The sequence below is a fragment of the Tachyglossus aculeatus genome, chromosome 21 (genome assembly GCF_015852505.1).
Source record: "Tachyglossus aculeatus isolate mTacAcu1 chromosome 21, mTacAcu1.pri, whole genome shotgun sequence".
Classification (NCBI taxonomy): Eukaryota; Metazoa; Chordata; class Mammalia; order Monotremata; family Tachyglossidae; genus Tachyglossus; species Tachyglossus aculeatus.
The window spans coordinates 36,729,201-36,748,530 of NC_052086.1; positions in this window are offsets into that span (position 1 = coordinate 36,729,201).

Here is a 19,330-nt window from a genome sequence, read left to right on the forward strand (position 1 = left end):
AATGAGCCTTCAATAAGACTATATTTAACTAACATTATCCCCAAAATGAGGGCTTTTTGAGGAGAGGTGCAGGAGGATGGGAGAAAGACCAATCTTTGGCTTAAAGAGGAAGCTACTATCTTACAACTGGACTTTTTCTTTCCATCTTGTCAGGGCAGAGAAAGAACCAGAAAAGAGGAATGGGAAATCTAGTTGGGATTAGCCCATAGAGCTCCTTCTCAGCCTGACAACGGAAATGAGACTCATCTCTAGACATCTCAACTAGGCTAAAGGAAAGTGAGGAAACAGACACCAATAACCTTACACAGCAATCAATCTATGGTAATTATTGAGCTCTTACTATGTGCAGAGCACAGTACTGTGTTTTGGGGGGACTAAAATGTGATGGAGTTGGTATTCACATTCCCTGCCGAAAATAGGCTTATAGTCTAAATAAACCCTACTGTAATGTGAGGCCCAAAAGAGAACACCTCCAGGGTTGACAAGACCTCAGAGAGTGAAATTAAAGAACAGCTTACCTCACCTCAATCTGTCTGTTCCTCCTCAGGTCCTGCCCTGCTCCATGATGGGAGCAGGAAGCTTGAAGAAACCACCAGGCCCACCTGCCTGGAATGAAGGACAAATTCTCTATTGAGTCTCCACAGAATCAATCCATCATTTGTCTCATACCTTTTCTGCGCCTCAGTTACCTCATCTGTAAAATGGGAATTTAGACTGTGAGGCCCATGAGGGACAGAGACTGTGTCCAAACCAATTTGCTTATATCCACCCTAGTGCTTAGTACAGAGCCTGGCACACAGTAAACACTTAACAGATACCATAATAATAATTATTATCTATTGAGTGCTTACTGTGTGCAGAGCACTGTACTAAGAGTTTAGGCGTGTACAATGTAACAGAGTTGGTAGACAGACAGGTTCCCTGCCCACAACAAGCTTGCATTCTAATGGAAGAGACAGATATTAATATGGATAAATACATTAAAGATATGTACATAGGTTCTGTGGGGCTGAGAGAGGTGTGAATAAAGTAACAAAACCAAGTGCAAGAGTGATGCAGAAGGGAGTGGAAGAAGAAGGAATGAGAGCTTAATCTGGAAAGACCTCTTGGAAATGTGCTTTTAATAAGGTATTGAAGATGGGGAGAGTTATTGTCTGTCAGATATGAAGAGGGAGGGAGAGTGTTCCAAGCCAGAGGCAGGACATGGGTTAGAGGCCGGAGATGAGATAGAAGAGATCCAGGTACTGTGAATAGGTTGGTATTAGAGAAACAAAGTGTGTGGGCTGAACTGTAGTAGGAAAGTAGTGAGGAGAGGTAGGAAGAGACAAAGTGATCAAGTTCTTTGAAGCTGAGGGTAAGGAGTTTCTGTTGATCTGGAAGTAGATGGGCAATATGAGCCTGTTGTTGGGTAGGGATGTCTCTATATGTTGCCAATTTGTATTTCCCAAGCACTTAGTACAGTGCTCTGCACACAGTAAATGCTCAATAAATACAATTGAATGAATGAATGACTAGAAGTTCTTGAGGAGTGGGGAAACATGTACTGGGTGATTTTGCAGAAAAATTATCCAGGCAGCTAAGTGAAATATGGACAGGTAGTGGAGAGATGAAGAGATCAACAGGGAGGCTTATACAATAGTCAAGGACAAATAGTAGTACTTAATAATAATGATGACATTTATCAAGCACTTACTATGTGCAGAGCACTGTTCTAAGCACTGGGGAAGCTACAAGGTCATCAGGTTGTCCCATGGGGGGCTCACAGTTAATCCCCATTTTACAGATGAGGTAACTGAGGCCCAGAACAGTTAAGTGACTTGCCCAAAGTCATACAGCTGACAACTGACGGAGCTGGGATTTGAACCCATGAACACTGACTCCAAAGCCCGGGCTCTTTCCACTGGATCAATGTAGTAGCAATTTGGTTGGAGAGGAAAGGGTGAATTTTAGCGACATTGTGAAGCTTGAACCAAGAGGATTTGAGGACAGACTGAATAGGTCAATCAATCATTTATTGAGCACTTACTGGGTGCAGAACACTGTACTAAGCATTTGGGAGAGTACAACATAACAGAGTTGGAAGACATGTTCCCTACCTGCAACAAGTCTAGAGGATTATGTGGGTTGAACGAAAGAGAGGAATCAAAAAGCTGATGTTATCAAAGCTGGTACCCCAGGAGGAAAGGTGTCTGTGGTGGGCCCTGAAAAGAGGCAAAGCAATAAAGTCTGACCCTTTGTATGGCTAGCCAGGTCATCACAGAGGCCAGCCTGAAAGCAGGAGCCCAGAAAAGAACATACCAGATATCTCACTTCTGCTCTTCTGGGCTTCCATAGACACATTTTGGGTCACATCCCCAGAAAGCTGGGGCTGAGTAATAATAATAATGATGGCATTTATTAAGCACTTACTATGTGCAAAACATAGTTCTAAGAGCTGGGGAGGTTACAAGGTGATCAGGTTGCCCACGAGAGGCCTCACAGTCTTAATCCCCATTTTACAGATGAGGTAATTGAGGCACAAAGAAGTGATTTGCCCAAAGTCACACAACTGACAATTGGCAGAGCCAAGATTTGAACCCATGACCTCTGACTCCAAAGCCCGTGTTCTTTCCATTGAGCCACGCTGCTTCTGAACTACTGAACTATTGAAGGTAGCTCTGAGCAAAGTGGCAGAGTAGATAAAGACATTTTAGGTGACTTACCCCTTGAGTCCAGTAAGAGAAAATGGCTTGATGTTGAAGGGGCCCCTCACAGCCAAGCCTCAAGCCAACAGCCTCAGAGAACCATTTCTCCACTCTTTGGCCAAGAGGCTCAGAACACACTAAAAAGGCGAGTCAGAACCACATGGGGTCAGAAAAGGAAACAGGTGAACCAGTAGCTGGAGTTAATTGCCTCCCTTAAAAAGGGGCTGAGAGCCACATGGAAACAGTTGAATTCCCTTGCAATCGAAAGAGGATGTAGACTGAAAAAAAAAATAAAGACTTTTCAGTCTGGAAAGTCAAAGGCTAAAACAGCAGTCAAGCAATCAATGGTATTTACTTAGCACTTACTGTGTCCAGAACACTGTATTGAGAGCTGGAAGCACATGACTGAATCTAAAGTCTCTTAAAGGAAATGGCTAAAGCCAAGATCAATCAATCAATTCAGGGTATTTACTGAGTGCTTATTGTGGAGCACTGTACTAAGCAATTGGGAGAGGATGATGCAACAGAGTTGGAACTGTTCCTCATCTAAGCCCTAACACCAGGAGCAGGTGGCATGAACTGAGTCTCGAAAGCAGGGATGACATGAAATTAGTTAGTGCAGGAAGGTATACAGACAGAAAAAGTCTGTTGTCCACTATGGGCAGCTAATGGTGGGTTAGAAGAGGGAAGAGTAAGATAATTATAGTGGTAAATGTTAAGCACTAGGGCAGATATGATATAATCAGTTCGGACAATTCCTGTCCCAAAAGGAGCTCACAGCCTAAGCGAGAATGCCAAGCGGTACTTGATCACCATTTTTTAGATGAGGAAGGTGAAGCACAGAGAAGTTAATTGACTTGCTGAAGGCCACACAGCAGTCAAGACACAGACCTGAGATTAAACCCCAGATTCCCTGATTCATGGTCCTGTGTTTTTTCCATGAGAACAGAACCGCTTTTAGTTAGGAACATAGGAAGATATGTTCTTAATCATACAAGTGAGTGGCAGAGAAAGAAGATGATATAATGGAAAGCATATGAGGCTGGGAGTCAAGAGACCTGGGTTCTGGGCCAGACCCTACCCCAGGCCCAACTTTATGTGAGGCAGTTAAACTCTCTGGGCCTCAGTTTCTTTTTCTTTTTTATTAAATGGCACTTATTCAAGTGCTTACTATGTGCCAGGCACTGTATTAAGTGCTGGGGTAGATAAAAGCTAAGCAGGTTGGACACGGTCTGGGTCCCATATGGGGCTCCCATATAAGGGAAACAGCATGGCTCAGTGGAAAGAGCGAGGGCTTGGGAGTCAGAGGTCATGGGTTTGAATCCCAACTCAGCCACTTGGCTGTGTGACCTTGGGCAAGCCACTTAACTTCTCTGTGCCTCAGTTACCTCATCTGTAAAAGGGGGATTAAGACTGTGAGCCCCACATGGGACAACCTGATCACCTTGTATCCCCCCAGTGCTTAGAACAGTGCATCGCACATAGTAAGTGCTTAACAAATACCATCATTATTTATTATTATTATTATTATTAATTCCCATTTTACAGATGAGGTAACTGAGGCACAGAGAAGTTAACTGACTTGCCCAAGATCACACAGCAGACAAATGGCAGAGCCGGGATTAGAACCCTGGTCCTCATCAATAGGAATGTGCAATGGCAGAGGAATGGGGGGTGAGATTGGGGGGATGGGTTGTGCCTGCACGATAGCCATTTTGGGATGGTCTATGAAGGGTAACATCTTCCTAACACCCTAAGCAGTGGCCATGTTAGTAGAGCAAGGAGGCACAGGATGGCCACCTAAAGTAGCAGCACCTCAAGTCATGCATCTCTTATGGGACATCACCATCTATGAATCTGTATGGATGTTCCCCTGGATAACTCACTTTGGCCCCCTGGAGCCTGCAGAATCTGCCAAGAATGGATATATTTCCCAGTTTTGCTACTAAATAGCTGCATGAACTTGAGCAAATCACCTAACCACCCTGAGGGGTGGCTTCTTAATTGGCAAAATGTGCACATCACCTCACTGTATCTCCCAGGGCTCCTCTCCGTCAATAAATAGCATTTATTCAGCACTTTCTGTTTGCAGAGCATTGTACTAAGTATTTGGGAGAGTATGATACAATTGGTAGACCCAATCCCCATTTACAACGAGGTTACAATCTAATGGAGAAGACAGACAATAAAATGAATTCCAAGTAGGGAATGCAACAGAGTTAAAGGGTATGTAATAAGTGCTCCAGAAGTTGGAGTGAGAATCAAAGTATTAGCAAATACGGATCCAAGCACATAGGTGACACTGGAGGGAAGGAGATAGGGTGGGGAGATGAGAAGTCAGTAAGGGAAGGCTTCCTGGAAGAGATATGATTTGAATAGGGCTTTAAAGATAGACAGTGGGGGTCTCTCAGATGTGAAGGAGGCAGGGTGAACAAGGGGTCAACGGCAAGAGAATCCAGCTGTGCAGTGGAAGAGGAGCATTGTTGTATTGGATTGAGGGTCTTTAGGTTAATAGTGAGGAGTTATTATTATGTCCAACATACATAAAACATCGAATAAATGCCAGACTCTCTAGTTCCTTACTGCCATAGCCTGTGAACACTTCTTCAAGAGATAATAATAATAATAATAATTGGGTATTTGTTAAGCAATCTATTATGTGAAAAGCACTGTTTTAAGCATTGAAGTAGATACAAAATAATCAGATCAGACACAATCTCTGTTACACATAAGGCTTATAGTTCATGTATGAGGAAATTCTGTATCAAATATAATGAAGTGGCAAACATTGTTGCCTTTATTTTGTTTCACCATCTATAAATGACAGTATTCTCACTTTCCATATATAGACATATATAAATTATCTATACCTTCCTATATCTGTAGCTATCCATAATCTATCTACCTATATAGATAGCTATCTCTATCTACTTACCTATATCTCACTCTAGCTCTAGGTATCTATATCTCTCTACCTGTAGCTAGCTAGGATAGCTTCATGGGTTTGGGAGTTCATTTTTCTAGGGATCAGTTTAGCTATCACAGAAATTTACACATTAATAGACACAGAGTTTTCAGTTTCCAGACTACAACACAGAGTAACCAGGACTCCAGTTCTACCACATTTCCAGTATACCCTTTTGAGGCCTTGCTCCAGGACTGACACTACCATGGAATCCTTAACTAGAGATGAATTTTTCTCTAAAACTCTTACTTGTAACCAAGAAGCATTCTTTCCCTCGTCCAGCCTCCCTTCTACTTCGGAACTGTTTTCTACCTAATAACATTTAGGTTTCAGGCAGTGTTTCTGAGGGTGAGGAGTAAATGAAATGTTGATTCAGGCTGAGGTCAGACCAGCTGATGAGAAGCCCTTCTAATAACGTTTAGGTTTCTGCCAGTGTTTCTGAGGGTGAGGAATAAATGCAATGTTGATTCAGGCTGAGAGTCAGACCAGCTGATGAGAAGCACTTTTTTGGAGGGTAAGGATTTGAGGTTACCTTCAGAGGCCAATAATTGGATTGGCAGGCACCCTCTGGGTCAAATGCGCAAATGATTGGGGTTGTTCCCCTGACTGCCTACAAACAATTAAAGCTTTTACATGAAGATACCAGAACATCCTGCCAAGGAGAAGGAGAGAGACATGCATTCTGAGGTATCCCACAGAGAGAGTCCTGGGAGATACCTGATTCCTGATTCCCTATGTCACTCAACTTCGTGGTCATCTGTATACACTAGACGTCCCTTAATAACAACGACTTTGGTATTTGTCGGGTGCTTATATTGGCAAACTCCTCATATTCCTACCCAAATCCTGCCCTCCCCCCATCCTTCCAATTACTGTAGAAAGAACCACCATCCTCCCTGACTCACAAGCCCATAACCTTGGCATTATCCTCCACTCAGCTCTCTCATTCAACCTATATATTCAACCTCTCACCAAATCCTGTTGCCTTCACAACAAGGCTAAAATGCTCACTTTGGTCTTCATCCAAACCCCTACTAACCTGATCCAAACACATCATATACTTAAGGCGCATCTCTAAGAGGCCTCCTGCTCATTATGGACAGGGAACTTTTCTGCTAATTCTGTTGTATTGTAGCTTCCCAAGCTCTAAGTTCAGGGCTCTGCACATAGTAAGCACTCAATAAATACCACTGATCGATTGACTGATTGATTGATCTAGATTCCAGGTCCCCTTTCACAAAGGACGGAATCCCAAGAGGTTATCAGATTGCCTCTACCACCCTCCAATTCCCAGGTCCATGACTCACAATAACAATAACAATTGTGGTATTTGTTAAGTGCTCACCATGTGCCAGGCATTGCACTAAGCACCGGGGTAGATACAAGCAAATTGGTTTGGACACAGTCCCCATTCCACATGGGGCTCCAGGTCTCAATCCCCACTTCACAAATGAGGTAACTGAGGCACGGAGAAGCAAAGTGATCTGCCCAAGTTCATACAGCAGACAAAATAGCAGAGCAGGACCTGGACACAGGTCCTTCTGATTCCCAGGCCCTGGCTATAACCTTTACGCCATGCTGCTTTGAAGAGAAGGTTAGGACTGAGGCGATGGGTAATGAAATCAGGGATGGGGGCTCCAGACACTTTTCTTCTCTTCCTCCTTCTCTTCTTCCTCACAGCTCCCAGCCCCAGAGGCTTGGGACCAGCCCTGCAGAAAACAACATAGCCTGAGCAAAAAACAATGGGAAGAAATTGATCAATTAATAAATCAAACAATCATATTTATTGAACACAATGTGTGCAGAGCACTAAACTAAACACTTGGGAGAGTACAATACAACAGAGTTGGTAGACATGTTCCCTGCTCACAAGAAGTTTACAATCTGGAGAGGGAGAAAGATATACACTCTTGCCATAACTTCAAGCTACGACAGAGGATCTGAAATTGATGTTATTTCTTTTGGAAAGGGGAAGAGGATCATGGAGAGTGGGAGCAAGGGTGGTAACATCAGCCCCAGAGCTGCAGCAGAGAGCAGACAAATGTGTCTCACAAAACAGGACCAACCACCACCTGGAGTCCAATAGTGGCATGATCCATGTTAGCAGATGTTCTCCCTTAAGGAAAATGATGGAAAGATAATTACAGGTGGAGAGGAATCAAAACAAAAGAGAAGAAAATGAATAACCAAAGACTTATCATGACTTGATCCCAAAAATAAAAGCAACTTCTACTGAACTTGTCTTATCTAGTCAGCCCTCTTCAATCATACCACAATAAATATCATTGATTGATTGATACCATGGGGAAGAGCAAAGACCATTAAAATCTACAGATAATTCAGAAACATGTTGACCAAAGTGTGCTCTCCATTTTTTATCCCTTTATGTCATTGGGAGGAAATTCATTCCCATAATCCTGATTGCCAACTGACTTGTTTTCAAAATGGAATTTTTCCAAAAGGAGAAGCCTGGAGATGATTCATTCATTCAATCATATTTATTGAGCACTTACTGTGTGCAAAGCACTGTACTAAGTGCTTGGGAGAGTACAATATAACAACAAACAGACAATCCCTGCCCATAGTGAGTTCACAGTTTAGATTAAAAATAGATACATCAGTTTTTCTAATGTTCCTTTCACTCAGCCTCCGCTTTTTAATGACAAGACTTCTTTTCCCAAGGAACGACAACCTCCATAAAGGAGTCTTTTCCTTGCCCTTTTTATTCTATTCTTCATTACAATTTTCATTTTCGGTAGTCTGGCCATCAGGAGAGGAGGTAGCAAAGTAATAGGTGAAGAGAAGACTTGGGGGTAAACAGCAGAGGCAATTTTGCAACTTTCATCATGTAATCTACAGCTGCCCGTTAGGTTCAAATATGATGCTTTCACCAGAGAGATTCTCTCCCTGGGCATGAGTGTGGATGAGAAACCAAAGCCTGAGGACTTCGTGTCTATAAAGATTTGCCATTTTCTCACCATCTTCTTGATGAAGCCTTTGTTCTGAAAGAGTCATTCTGTTTCCTAATGGTTGTCCCTCAGGGCTAATAATAATAACTGTGGTATTTGTTAAGTGCTTACTGTGTGCCCGGCACTGTACCAAGTGCTGGGGTAAATACAGTACAGTGCTCTGCACACAGTAAGTGTTCAGTAACTAGGATTGAATGAATGAATGAATGAATGAATGAATGAATGAATGAATGAATGAATACAAGCAAATCTGGTTGGACATAGTCCCAGTCCCATGTGGGGCTCACAGTCTCAAACCCCATTTTACAGATGAGGTAACTGAAGCACAGAAAAGTGAAGTGACGTGCCCAAGGATACAAAGCAGACATGTGGTGGAGTCAGGATTAGAATCCATGACCTTCTGACTCCCAGGTCTGTGGTCATTCATTCATTCAATCATATTTATTGAGCACCTACTGTATGTTGAGCATGGTACTAAGCAGTTGGAGAGTACAATTCAGCAATAAAGAGAAACAATCCCTGACCACAGCGGGCTTACAGTCAAGACATGTGGTGGAGTCAGGATTTGAATTCATGACCTTCTGACTCCCAGGTCTGCAGTCATTTATTCATTCAATCATATTTATTGAGCCCTCACTGTATGTAGAGCACTGTACTAAGCCCTTGGAAAGTACAATTCAGCAATAAAGAGAAATAATCCCTGCCCACAGTGGGCTTACAGCCAAGACGTAGGTCTATCTACTGTTTCATGCTGTTGTTTGGGATCCCCTACTTTACACTTTACCCTGACTTTTCACTGCTTTAGGGAGCTCATCCACTACCGTGGCTTCAACTACCAGCTCTGTAGAGATTCATTCATTCATTCATTCATTCAATCGTATTTATTGAGTGCTTACTGTGTGCAGAGCACTGTACTAAGCACTTGGGAAGTACAAGTCGGCAACATATAGAGACGGTCCCCACCCAACAACTGGCTCAGTCTAGAAGGGGGAGACAGACAACAAAACACAACACGTAGACAGGTGTCAAAGTCATCAGAACAAATAGAATTAAAGCTATATGCACATCATTAACAAAATAAATACAATAGTAAATATGTACAAGTAAAATAGAGTAATAAATGACTCTCAAATCTACTTCGCTAATAATAATAATAATAATGGTATTTGTTAAGCACTTACTGTGTGCCAAGCAATGTTCTAAGCTCTGACAATTTGGAGAATGACAGCTCCCAATAAATGATGATGGTGGTATATGTTAAGCACTTACTGTGCCAGGCATAGTACTAAGCACTAGCTCCAGGCTCTCCCCAGTTCTGCAATCTAACACTTCCTCCTGCCCCTCAAGCGTAAGTTCATGGATGGCCCTCCAGCTCCTCAAGCTCAGTATGTCTAAAATGGAACTCCTCAACTTCTCTCCCAAATTCTCTTCTCCACCTAATTTGCTCATTTTAGTTGTCAGCACTGCCATCCTCCCCATCTCTGAAGCTCAAATCCTTGGGACTGTACTTGATTCCCCCTTCATAACACCTTTATTCAGTCTGTCACCAAATCCCACCGTTTCTTCCCCCTCAACAAATAATAATAACAATGGTACTTGTTAAGGGCTTGCTGTGTGTGCACTGTACTAAAATCTGGGGTAGGTACAAAATAATCAGGTAGGACACAGTCCCTGTCCCACATGGGGATCACTATTCCAGGATTCTCCCCTTTTTCTCCATCCACAGTGTTCCAAGCTCTCATAAAATACTAAGGTCAATCCTTGGTTGAGTATAAGGGCCTGCCAAGTGCAGGCTGGCACACTGTCTCAGTCTTCTTCAGACCAATCATTCATTCATTCATTCATTCCATTGCATTTATTGAGCACAAACTTTGTACAAAGCGCTGTACTTGGGAGAGCACAGTATAACAACAAACAGAAACATTCCTATCCACAATGAGCTCACAAACTAGGGGGTGAGATGAATAAATAAATAGATGAATAAATGCAGACATATGCAGATACAGATATATGTGTGTCTCAGTGGAGAGAGCACGGGTTTAGGAGTCAGAGGTCGTGGGTTCTAATTCCAGCTTCGCCACTTGTCAGCTGTGTGACTTTAGGCAAGTCACTTAACTTCTCTATGCCTCAGTTAACTCATCTGGAAAATGGGGCTTAAAGACTGTGAGCCCCACATGGGACAGCCTGATTATGTTGTATCTCCCTCAGTGCTTAGAACAGTGCTTGACACATAGTAAGTGTTTAACAAATACCATCATTATTCCCTGCTTCAGTCTATACTTAACTCTGCTGCCCAGATTATCTTTGCACAGCAATACTCTGGGCATGTCACTCCCCTCCTCAAGAATCTCCAGTGGTTGCCTGTCAGCCTTAGAATCAAGCAAAAACTTCTCACTCTTGGCTTCAAGGCTCTCCATCACCTCACTCCCTCTTACCTCATCTCCCTTCTCTCCTACAGCCCAACCTGTACACTCCATTCCTCTGCCGCCGCTCACCTCCTCACTGTGCCTCGTTCTCACCTGTCCTGTCGTTGACCCCGGCCCATATCCTTCCTCTGTCCTGGAATGCCCTCCCTCCATGTATCCACTACACTAGCTCTCTTCCTCCCTTCAAAGCCCTACTGAGAGCTCACCTCCTCCAGGAGGTCTTCCCAGACTGAGCCCCTTTTTCCTCTCCTCCTCCTCCTCCCCTCCCCATCGCCCCCCTCCCTCCCTCTGCCCTACCCCCTTCCCCTCCCCACAGCACTTGTATATATTTGTACATATTTATTATTTTATTTATTTTATTTGTACATATTTACTATATTCATTTTATTAATGATGTGTATATAGCTAAAATTCTATTTATTCTGATGGTATTGACACCTATCTACTTGTTTTGTTTTGTTGCTTGTCTCCCCCTTCTAGACTGCGCACCCGTTGCTGGGTAGAGGCCTTCTCTATATGTTGCCAATTTGTACTTCCCAAGCGCTTAGTACAGTGCTCTGCACACAGTAAGCGCTCAATAATTATGATTGAATGAATGAATGAATGCTGTGGAGGTGGGAGGGAGGATGAATGAAGGAGCAAGTAGGAGTAACACAGAGGGAGTGGGAGAAAAGGAGAGGAGGGCTCAGGCAAGGAAGGCTTCTTGGAGGGGATGTGCCCTAAGGGAGAATTACCAGGATAGAGCAGTTTCTGTATGACTCTTACAGGAGCTTGTTGTGGGAAGGGAATGTGTCTGTTACACTGTAATACTGTACTCTCTCAGAAACACTTAGTACGGTGCTCTTCACACAGTAAGTTGTCAATAAAAGCAATTGAATGATTGAATGAATGAATGAATACAATTGACTGACTGACTGACTAATTATGCCACCACCCTCTCCCCCCTCCCCTAACCTGACTAAAGCCTCATTTCCTCTTCTCCCACTCCCTTCTGTGTCACCCTTGCACTTGGATTTGCTCTCTTTAGTTACCCCACCCTCAGCCCAGTAGCACTTATGTACATATCCATAATTTACCTATTTATATTAATGTCTATTTCCCCCTCTAGACTCTAAGCTCACTGTGGGCAGGGAATATGCCTACCAACTGTTATATTGTGCTCTCCCAAGTGCTTAATACAGTACTCTGCATACGTAAATACTCAATAAATATGATTGATTGATTGACTGATTGGAGGACTTTCAATGTTGCCCCTAGCTGTTGAGTTGGAAGTGTTTCCTAAAAAACCAAAGTCCTACACCAATGCCAGTTTCTTGCTGCAAGCTCATACATAACTGCTTAGAATAGCTGAAACGAAGCTATATCCATCAATCAATCAATTGATGGAATTCACGCTCAATGAATACTTCTCCAAGTGTACATGTGATGCATTTGGAAGAAGGAGTAGCTGGGGAAGACCTCTTTGAAGAGCTGTGATTTTAATAAGGCTATGACGTTGGGATTAGTTTTGGACTGCCGCAAATGAAGGGAGAGGGATTTCCAGGTCAAAGGGAAGTCACAGGCAAGGGGTCAGTAGTGAAAGAGACGAGGTCAAGGTACAGACAGTAGTTTGGCACTAGAGAAATGAAGTGCATAGGCTGGTTATAGTAAGAAATCAGCAAGGTAAGGTATGATGCAAAGTCCAGAGATAAGGTAAAGAGTTAAGGTAAGCTATATCTGATATGTAACCCTGCCTTATTCTGTTGGTGATGGAAAAATGATCTATCAAGGCCTCTTCGTCCCTGATGGGGCCCACCAGATTAATAAAGCACAGCCTTGGTTTGGAGGTGAAGTTCTCAGAGCTACCGAGCTTGTTTAGTGACGGCTACTACTAATGCTTTGGTAGGGCCCAGCTACCCATACATTTAGCCCAATTCTAGTGTTCAGCAAAAGCGTGATCTCTTTGTCCCACTGAAGTCTGAAGGCACATAGAGATTCTGGAGCAAATGGTTGAGGATGCTTTTTCATTCATTCATTCAATTGTATTTATTGAGTGTTTACTGTGTGCAGAGCACTTTACTAAGCGCTTGGGAAGTACAAGTTGGCAACATAAAGAGATGGTCCCTACCCAACAACGGGCTCACAGTCTAGAGGGGGGAGACAGACAACAAAACAAAACATGTGGACAGGTGTCAAGTCATCAGAATAAATAGAAGTAAAGCTAGATACATGTCACTGACAAAATAAATAGAATAGTAAATATGTACAAGTATAATAAATAGAGTAATAAATCTGTACAAACATATATACAGGTGCTGTGGGGAGGGGAAGGAGGTAGGGCATGATTAATGGAGAGGGGTAGAGGAAAGGGGGAGAAAGGAAAGAGGAAAGACTTTTTTCTAACAGTCCTAGGACAATGAGATTCCACAATATTTCCACTGTTAGCTTTCTCACCCCTTTTCTTGATAAGAAACAGAATCACAGAAACCACTGGTTGCTTTAGACTACAAAAAAAAAAATGAAACTCTTTCCTAGAATACCAAATCATACCTCCAACAAACTGAGGATAACATTACCAAAACGATCACAGGAAATCTCTAATGGACATGAGTCAGATTTGAGTTTGCTTCAGTGCTTCACTGATTACCAAAACTCAGTTCATGCTACAATAATCACTTCAAATAATGTTATTATTTAGGGTGGAAAATTGCTACCAACCCAACAGCTCTTACTGAATTCCTAACAATGTTCCCAAAACATCTTAGGCTGCAAGCCCCATGTGGGACAGGGACTATATCTGATCACTATTATTATTATTATTATTATTTCCTTTTAAACTCATATTATTTCTGCTTTTTCTAAAACAGAGGCAACGTTGACATTTTGGTAAGCCTAGTAAACCAGATTCAGTTGAATTTTTGTGGGTTTGCAAGATATGACATTAGGTCATTTTGATAATGTGCATCTTTAGTTAATTATTGTTTCACTTGTTGACCCACTAAGAACAGCCAATAGGCATTTGCTTGTGGTAACAGTCTTTCTCTCATTCTTCATTTATCTCTCACCTCCAGTTCCCACTTCCTCTCAGTTCCCCAGAATTCTTCTATTCTCTATGTGACCTCATCACTTTGCTCTCAGCCTGTAGGTGAGGGGTGTTTTTCAATAATTGAAGCCCCGGGGGTCATCTGCCTAACATCAGCCTAATCAGATTGAAAGGGGTGGAAAAAGGCAAGAATGGAATCAAGTTTTATAATCCACCCTACAACCATGCAAGTGGCAAGCTCCAGTGGAAGTTTTCACTGCCATTCTGGGAGAAAAAGAAAGGGCTTCTAGTAATTTTAAGAGAAGCCTCACAAATTGGCAGATTGAGCAATTTTTAAAGGGAGTACTATGAGAACAGAGATCTAGGTGTAACAATGAGAAAAAAAATTGTAGATAATGGGGGTTATTTTCCTCTCGCTAGGAGGGAGATTTACACACCTAGAGTAACTGCGATCAGTTTAATGGGAGTTAAGTGTAGGAATCCTTCCAGTAGAGAAAGGAAAAAGACAGTTTCCTCCATATGTTTATTTCTGAATGTCTGGAAGTGTCATCTCTGGAGAGTTCATGGGTGCTCTTCTAGGGTCTAAATTACAATTGACTGCCTCAGACATCTTATGGGAAAAACTGAGGGGGATAAAGAGGTGGAATTACATTATAAGCAGATCTGAGGGGGAAAGGATCAAAAAGCCTTATGGATTTACCTTGTATTTAGCTAAGCCCTTAATATAGTTCAGAGTATATAGTACATAAGTGCATAATAAGCTTTCGGTAAGCGAAGAAAATTTTAGGAAGAGAAGATAAGGACATGCTCATAATAACCAGCAACATCTACAGCATTCATTGTGACGCTACTGTGTGTAGTTCAGAATGCAGAGGAAAATCCAAGAGAACTGTATTCTTTTTTTCTCAGATACCCCACCCTTTACAAAGTTCTAACCTTTCTTCACATGTCTTGGACTCACCGAGCCCCTCTAATCCTCTCAAAAATCTTTCCTCCCACATCTGTCCTTGAAGTCAAGGGTTGTGTCTACCAACTCCGTTGTGCTGTACTCTCCCAAGTGCTTAGTACAGTCCCCCACTTTCTAAGCCTTGTTAAAATCACGTCTCCTCCAAGAGACCTTCCCCTTCTAAGCTCTCATTTCCCCTACTCCTTCTCCCTTCTGTTCTTGGATCTGTCCTCTTTAAGCATTTGATATTTACCCCACTCTTAACCCCATAGCATTTATGCGCATAAAAAAAAAATAATAATAATAGTGATAATAATAATGGTATTTGTTAAGCGCCTACTATGTGCCAAGCACTGTTCTAAGTGCTGGGGTGGTTACAGGGTAATCAGGTTGTCCCACGTGGGCCTCACACTTTTAATCCCCATTTTACAGATGAGTTAACTGAGGCACAGAGAAGTTAAGTGACTTGCCCAAGGTCACACAGCAGATCAGTGGCAAAGCTGGGATCAGAACCCAGGACCTTCTGACTCTCATGTACTTACTTTCTCCTCTAGGCCAAGCTGCTTCTCAAAATGACCCAGGATTAAAACCCACATCCTCTGACTCCCAAGCCTGTGTTCTTTCTTCTAAGCCATGCTGCTTCTCTAACTGTAATTTATTTTAATATTGATTTCCCCTTCTAGACTGTAAACTCTTTGTGTGTAGAAAATGTGTATATAAATTACATATCTGCAATTTATTTATTTATATTAATGTCTATCTCCCCCTGTAGACTGAAAGCTCATTGTGGACAGGAAATGTGTCTGTTATACTGTTGTTTTGTACTCTCCTACTTAGCACAGTGTTCTGCACACAGTAAGTGCTCAATAAATACAATTGACTGACTGGCCAATGTCATGCCTCAGTCTCCTCCTCTTCCTGTTTTCCATCACTATTAACCACCCCTCTCTCTCTCCCTTGTAGAAGCCTGAAACCTGAGTGTCATCTCTCCTTCCCACATTTAGTTCTGTTGGTTCTTCCTTCATGTGAAAAACAGTGTGGCCTAGAGGGACGAGCCCCAGCCTGAGAATTAGAGGACCTGGGTTCTAATCTCACAAACCCGCAATCTTGGTGTCATCCTCGACTCCGCTCTCTCGTTCACCACTCACAACCAATCCATCACCAAAACCTGCCAGTCTCAACTCCGCAACATTGCCAAGATCTGCCCTTTCCTCTCCATCCAAACCACTACCCTGCTCGTTCAATCACTCGTCCTATCCCGACTGGATTACTGCATCAGCCTCCTCTCTGATCTCCCATCCTCCTGTCTCTACCCACTTCAATCCATACTTCACGCTGCTGCCCGGATCATCTTTGTACAGAAACGCTCTGGGCATGTTACTCCCCTCCTCAAAAATCTCCAGTGGCTACCAATCAACCTACACATCAGGCAAAAACTCCTCACCCTCGGCTTCAAGGCTCGCCCTCTCCTACCTAACCTCCCTTCTCTCCTTCTCCAGACCAGCCCACACCCTCTGCTCCTCTGCCACGAATCTCCTCACCGTGCCTCATTCTCACCTGTCCCGCCGTCGACCCCCGGCCCACGTCATCCCCCAGGACTGGAATGCCCTCCCTCCGCACATCCTCCAAGATAGCTCTCTTCCTCCCTTCAAAGCCCTACTGAGAGCTCACCTCCTCCAGGAGGCCTTCCCAGACTGAGCTCCCTCCTTTCTCTCTCCCTCCACCCCCTCCCCATTCCCCGGCCTTACCTCCTTCCCCTCCTCACAGCACCTGTATATATGTATATATGTTTGTATGCATTTATTACTCTATTTTATTTGTACATATTTATTCTATTCATTTTATTTTGTTAATATGTTTTGTTTTGTTGTCTGTCTCTCCCTTCTAGACTGTGAGCCCACTGTTGGGTAGGAACCGTCTCTATATGTTGCCAACTTGTACTTCCCAAGTGCTTAGTACAGTGCTCTGCACACAGTACGTGCTCAATAAATACGATTGAATGAATGAATGAATGAATCCACGCTCCTCCAACTACCTACTATTTGAAACTTGTCCGAGTCACTTAATTCCTCTGGGACTCAGTATCCTCACCTATGAAATGGAGATTCAAGTCCTGTTGTCCCTCCTCACTTAGACTGTGAGCCCCATGTGAGACAGGGATTATAGCCAACCTGACCAGCTTGTATCCACCCCAGCACTTAGCGCTTAACAAATACCACAATTATTGTTACTATTATCATTGTTATTATTATTGTTATTATCATTATTATATGATTTCAAAGATCTCCCCTTTCCTCTCCTCCACGACTTCCACCACCCTAGTTAAAGCCCTCATTTCCTGCCAGGACTAATTCTAACAGCTTTTTTACTGGTCTTTCAGCTTCCTATCTTGACTCTCTCCAGTCCATCCTACATTCAGGACCTGGATTCTAATCCTGGCTTTGCCATTTGTCTGCTATGTGACCATGGACAAGTCACTTTACTCCCTCTGTGCCTCAGTTGCCTCATCTGTAAAATGAGGACTAAGACTGTGAACCTCATGCAGGACAAAGATTGCATCCTACCTGATTACCTTGTATCTATTCCCATGGTTAGAACAGTGCTTGGTACATAGTAAGCGCTTAAGCGCTTAGTACAGTGCTCTGCACACAGTAAGCACTCAATAAATACGATTGAATGAATGCATGAACAAATACCATAATTATTGTTATTAATGATTAGTTATCATTCAGTGGCACATCACTCCCCTTGTCAAAAAACCTCCAAGAGTGGCCTATTTCTTCTCACATAAAGCAAACACTTCTCTAATTATTGGCTTCAAGTTTTCCCTCTAGTTTCCTCTCTCCTGCTGCCCCCTAATTCACATTCTTCACTCTTTTGAAGCAAATCTTTTTGTTTTTTGGAATGGTATTTGTTGAGCTCTTACTATGTGCCAGACACTGTACTAAACACTATGATAGATATAAGCTAATCAGATCAGACACAGTCCATATCCCATGTCCCACAGAGGCTCACAATTTTAATCCCCATTTTACAGATGAGGTAACTGAGTCACAGAAGAATGAAACTGCTATGGTCTGGTCCGCTTCTCATGCCCTTCTCCCACCCTGAAATGCTTACTGCCATCAGTCCTACAATCAATTCATCAATAGATCAATGATTTTTGCTGAATTCTTACTATGTGCTTACCACACTAAGCACTTGGAAAAGTAAATATAATAGAGTGGGTAGACATGATTCCTGCCCAAAAGTAGCTTCCAGTCTAAAGACAGACACAGACATTATAGTAAGTTACAGATGGTGGAAATAATAGAATATAAGGATATGTACGTAAGTACTGTGAGGCTGGAGTGAGTATCAAGCCACCTAACCAAGTCTTTCCCTTTCTTGAAAAATCCTCGGTAGCAGAGAAGCAGTACGGCTTGTCAGATGTGTGACTTTGGGCAAGTCACTTCCCTTCTCTTTGCCTCAGTTACCTCATCTGTAAAATGGGGATTAAGACTATGAGCCTCACATTGGACAATGAACTTTTGTATCTATCCCAGTGCTTAGAACAGTGCTTGGCACATAGTCAGCGCTTAACAAATACCATCCCTATTATTATTATAAGCTGTTAGTCAAGAAGGTCTAGCACCACACAGTTCCTTGAAGCATCCTGTTGTCGATGTTGGAAACACAAAGCTGGGTAGAACTGAACAGGTTCAGTTATCATATGGCTTTAGGACAGTGACTTTTTTTTCCTACCTGATGGACCCGTTTGCTTCACCAGTTAATGATTCGGGGTTTCAATTTGATAGTCTGGGTGTTTGTGTTCTGAGCAATGCAAGGAGCATTTACCAGAAAGTAGCATTATTTTTAAGATTTCAGAACAGCAATTCCGAAATCCATAGAGGGACCGTGAATCCGGGCAAATGAGGAGATTTTTAAAATGGGAGCAGGATGGATTTGTAGCAGTTTCTGGACAAACATTAAAAATTTTTTGGCATCAGGGGAAATAATGAAATTTGGAAAGTGATGAGAATCTGTTCAAAGAAGGGATGGCAGCATTTACGCAGGGGAACATGTGCATGAATATCAGGAGGGCACCACCTCAGCTCTCACATGAACACAATAATTTTATTACCTCAGAGCTAGAAAATGAGAATGTGCTCCTTGCCATCAGCTATAAAAACACTCAATCAGCTCACCCCTTCCCACCTTACCTCACTGACTTCCAACTAAAACCCAGTCTACACACCTCTATCCTCTAACACCAGGTTACTCACTATACTTCCATGCTGACCCCTTACCCATGACCTGCCTCAGGCCTGGAACTTTC